Genomic DNA, 5,433 nt, shown 5'->3' with positions numbered 1-5,433 from the left:
AGAAGAAGAAGAAGAAGAAGAAGAAGAAGAAGAAGAAGAAGAAGAAGAAGAAGAAGAAGAAGAAGAAGAAGAAGAAGAAGAAGAAGAAGAAGAAGAAGAAGAAGAAGAAGAAGAAGAAGAAGAAGAAGAAGAAGAAGAAGAAATAGAAGGACTGGTCTTGGACTCAGGAAAATCTAAGCTGGAGTTTTTCCTCTGGCATGAAGCTATTTGGCCCTGGACAAGTCACTTAACATTTTTAAAAACATTTTTTAAACTTATTTTTGGCATTTTATTTTCCCCATTTACATGTGAAAACAATTTTTAACATTTGTTTTTAAATCTTTGAATTTCAAATTTTCTTCCTTCCTCTCTCCCCATCCTCCCTCACTGAGAAGGCAAACAATTCAATATAGGTTACACATGTGTAGCAATGCAAAACATATCCATCTTAGTCATGTTGAAGTCTCTTAATATTTCAAGTCACAGGCAACTTTCTGTTGAAAAATCAATGCAGATCAGATCTTCATTGAAAGTCTTCTTCTCTGGGATTTGTGTATGCCAATGGGATCACAAGCCCATTTCTATTACATATAAAATTACAGACTTAGAACTAGAAGATACTTTCACAGTTAAGTTTTATTAACTCCCTTATTTCACAGATGTGAAAACAGAGGCATAGACATTTAATAACTTGCCCAGCCTAATAATCTAGTATTTGACTGAGGGATTTGAACCAAAATCATCCAGATTTTAAATATAATGCTATATAAAAATGTCATCTTTTCTCTTATAAAATTTATATTTTTTCCCATGTTAAAACTCATTTTAACACTTTAGACTGGTCCTTTCTAAAGAGTGACCTGGGATATAGAGAGTCTAAGTGACTTATTTATGGGGTTACACATCTGATACTTCTTGAACTCTAGATTTGAACTCAGTTTTCCTGACTCAAGACATGCCTTCTTTTCTCTATGCCAAACTTCACCTCTTAACTTACATGTATTTTAATAAAATCAGTACTTGTTAAATAGAATTAGCAATGCTCACTTTTTATTCAGAGAATAATAGCATGTGGAGACTTTTGTTGTTGTTGTTGTTCCCCAATCTGTCCTCCCTTTATGTAGACATCTTGAAGGAAATAGGGCAATTCTGATGAATCTCTTTCTTGGTTTGAATTATGGGGACTACTGAAAAATCCTGAGTCCTCAGCTGTACCCCTCATATAAGGGAGTATTTAACCAATACACCAAGTAATTCATTATGAGATTTAAGGGTATCCATTGTTTTTATATTTAAAGAAAACTACTACTGAAAATTTACAGATCTACTAACAACTTTCTATTATCCATTTACTATTAATTATAGGCATAGTCATTTTGACTTAGGGGCATAGTTTATATTCAAATTATGTCAGAGTTCACAAATTTCAGAAAAAAAATATTGCCCAAGTCAAATGAATTGATCATATTCTATCACAGTAGCTAGATAGGTACTGCCTGAGTCAGGCCATTTGGCTTGATGATCTGGGCCAATCTGTGTCCTTTACATTTAATTGAAGTTTGCCTAGTGTTACTTGGTCCAGGGGTTGACAGACTTCTCAATAGGGCATATCAAGCCACCCAATCCTCACTTTCTTTTCTCTTCATCCTCACATCAGATACTCCAGAGAAAGTGGATACCTATATTATAGAAATAGTTACGAGCTTGAAATCTAAGAGTTCTTTCCCAAGAGATGTAAAGTAAAATAACTGTGGGAGAAGTAGTTAATTCTCACATGGAAAAGGGTAGGATTAACAATATGGAATCGTAGAATGATTAGAATAAAGTGTAGTAAGTTGCCTCAGGAGGATAAAATCTATGCCTCATCAGTACGTAAAAAGTTATCACCAGATGGATAATTAGTTGATTCACATTTCTGCTCCATTGCATATAGTCTGATTAAACACACACACACACACACACACACACACACGCACACACACACCCCAAAAACAAAAAAAAATAAATTTTCAAGATGGATCTTCTTGGGGGCCTCATCAAATGCTGAAAGTTTCCTTATCTTAAGCATAATCTTGCTACTGCTGTTGCAAAGTCATCAATTTCTAGAGACATTGACCTTATCAACCACACTTAAAGACATTCTATGACCTTTTGATTTTTGATGCTAGAGAAAAAGAAACATAAAAGGAGAGGCAGACATCCCCCAATGCAAACTCTTTATACTAGTACAAGTCTCTGTAAGTGGGATGAAAATGTATAAGGCCCTTGCCAACCATTACCCAGCATACTGCAGTGTTTGAAACAAAGTAGGTGCTTGCTAAATGCTTGTTGACTTGATTAAATAAATCCTTGATGGGGCAGAGCCAAGATGGAGAAATAGAGAGACATTCAACCAAGATATCCCAACATTCCCATCCAAACAACTTTAAAATAATGCATCAAATTAAATTTTGGAAGGACAGCATGAACTAAAGGACAGGGTGAGACATTCCTCCAGTTCAAGATAACATAGGATATTGCAAAAGAGAACTGTGACATAGGGTAGGAAGCTGGCCCAGAGTTCACATGTATGAAACACCAGTGAAGTGAAGGAGACCAAAGCAACAGAAGCTTTGGGAGCTCTCATGCCAAATAGGTTAAAGGGAACTGACAATTACTCAAAAAGTTTATGGAGTACCTATATGCTAGCAGTGGACACAGGACAAAATGCTGTTCGGTAACTTCATTGCTCACACCCACATCTGAGTTATAGGTGAAGAGCAGAGGAGCACTTTCAGTTAGGAGGGAGTGAGAGCCATGAGAAGCAACTGTTTGGCAACTCCATTGTCTCTATTTTTCTGGGTCATAGTTCAAGGAAGAAGTGGAGTACATTTGGTTAAGAGGCAGTAGAAGCAAAGGGGGCAGCATCATTTCCAGTGCCAAGGAATCAGAGACCCTGAAGAAAATTATTGTTTTTGATCCTAAAAGAGGAGGGCCCCTGAGGAGAAGTATCAGTCTCAATCCCAAGGAATCAAGGGTGCTTCCTGAGTAAGGACCAGAATGTAAACCAAGAGAGCAGTAACCAAACCTCTCCTCATGTCACACCAAAAACTTCCAAACCCCTGCAGCTAGCTTGAAAACAACAGTGTGAAAAAACCTAAAGCTTGAGACAGAGCTCCTCATCCCCTTCTCCTCCATGCTGAGAAAAGAGTCCAACATTAATATAAAGTTCCAAAACAAGAAATAAGGTGGCCAAGTGAATTAACAACAACAACAACAAGAACCTGACCTTATAAAATACTATGGTAACAGGGAAGATTAAGACTAAGATACAAACTGGGAAGAAGACAATTAAGTTGAAACAGTTACAAGTAAAGCTTCAAAACAAAATAAAAATGTCAATTAAACACAAACCCAATAAGAATTCCAAGAAGAGCTTAAATATGATTTTTAAAATCAAATAAAAGTGGTAGAGGAAAAAACATGAATCAAAATGAGAGTGAGGGAAGAAAATTATGAAAAATAGTTAGATTTCCAGGAGCCAAGTTAGCAGGGTAAACAATAAGTCACTATCACTCTCCCATTTTGACCTCTTAGAAAAACAGAAAATAGCACCCCAGAAAAATCCTGGAACAGAGTGCAGCAATTTCTTAGGCCAGGAAATTTGGAGGATCAGCAAGAAAGGTTTTTTCACTAAGGTAAAAGGGGAGCACATTTTAGTACAGAAAGTGTCCCAGCAAGCCAGTGGCAATCCCTACCTCAACAAATCAGAAAGAGATCCTGAGGCCCAGGGGAGCAAGCAAACACCAACACCATGACCCCTAATGTTCTTTAGCATAGCCAGGGATACAGGCAGACTCCAGCTCAGAGAACCACCCCATGCACCAGTGCAGCCCAAGGAGGGGAGGTGTCCTACAGCAGCTGGACCTCCTTGTGTTCTGGTGCAGCCCCAAATGGGCGGGTGTCCTCAAGCAGCTGAACATCCCCATGCTTCCTCACATCCCTGGAGAAACATAGAAAAACCCCATTTAGCCTCAGCACATGCCAGACAACACCACTAGGACCCCAGCTCAGCACCAGGTGAGCTGTCACACCCCTAAAGTCCCCTAATTCTAGTACCTGAGGCACCAGCACAAAAACAAGTGACTAGGCACCTGGACCCCAGCACAAAAAGCTTAATAGAGTAACTGCTTTGCTCCAGCAGGAGAGCACAACTTTAAAAGTAGGAAACTGGCAAACATCATGAGCAAGAAGCAGAAAAGAATGCTGATCGCAAAGAACTATTATGGCAACAGGGAAGATCAAAACACAACTCAGAAGAGGATCACATCATCAATATACCTATATCTGAAACCACAAAGGGAAACGTGAATTGGTCCCAAGCCCAAAAGATCTTCTTGGAAGAGCTCAAAAAAGATTTTAAAAGTCAAATAAGAGAAGTAGAAGAAAAATTGGGAAAAGAAATGAGAAGTATGAAAGAGAGAGTCAACAGCTTGAAAAAGGAAGGAAATTAATTAGCTGAAGCAAATAACTCCTTAAAAAATACAGTTCACTGAATGGAAAAGGAGGTACAGAATTCCACTGAAGTGAATAAATCCTTAAAAGGCAGAACTGGCCAAATGGAAAGAAAGGTAGAAAAAATCACTAAGAAGAACTCTTTAAAAAGTAGAATTGGCCAAATTCAAAAGGAGGTACAATAGTTAACTGAAGAAAGCAATTGATTAAAAATTAGAATTCGGCAAGTGGAAACTAATGACTGTGAGACTTTAAGAATCAATCAAACAAAATCAAAATAGTGACAAAAAATAAAAGAAAATGTAAAATATCTCATTGGAAAAACAACTGACCTGGAAAATAGAGCCAGGAGAGATAATTTAAGAATTGCAGGTATATCAGAAAACCTTGATCAAAAAAAAAAAAAAAAAGAGCTTGGACAGCATCTTTCAAGAAATTATCAAGGAAAAGTACCCTGATGTCTTAGAACCAGAAGGCACAATAGTCATTGAAATAATCCACTGATCACTTCCTGAAAGAGATCCTTAAATGAAAACTCCAAGAAATATTGCAGTCAAATTACAGAATTATTTGGGCAAGGAGAAAATACTGCAAGCAGCCAGAAAGAAACAATTTAAATATCATGGAACCACAGTCAGGATTATGCAGGACTGAGTAGCTTCTACATTAAAATATTGCAGTGCTTGGAACATGATATTCCAGAAGGTGAAGGAGCTTGGATTACAACCAAGAATCAACTAAACAGAAAAACTGAGCATCATCTTTCAAGGGAGAAGGACCTTCAATGAAATAGGAGACTTCCAAATTTTCCTGATGAAAAATCCAGACCTGAACAGAAAATTTGACCTTCACATACAAGACTCAAGAGATGTATAAAAAGGTAAACAGGAAAAGAATATATACATATACATATATTTTTTAATAAGGTTAAACTGTTTACATCCCTTCATGAGAAGGGAT

General features: G+C 37.3%; 1 pseudogene; it reads right to left on the bottom strand.

Moving 5' to 3' along the window:
• Positions 1-3,947, bottom strand: part of LOC114039646 — a 33,366-nt pseudogene extending 29,419 nt beyond the window's left edge.
• Between the last annotated feature and the right edge of the window lie 1,486 nt (positions 3,948-5,433).

Source organism: Vombatus ursinus, unplaced genomic scaffold, assembly GCF_900497805.2.
Source record: "Vombatus ursinus unplaced genomic scaffold, bare-nosed wombat genome assembly UNPS02000749.1, whole genome shotgun sequence".
Classification (NCBI taxonomy): Eukaryota; Metazoa; Chordata; class Mammalia; order Diprotodontia; family Vombatidae; genus Vombatus; species Vombatus ursinus.
Note: the sequence above shows the minus strand (reverse complement) of the source record. Positions and strands in the feature narration are given on the sequence as shown.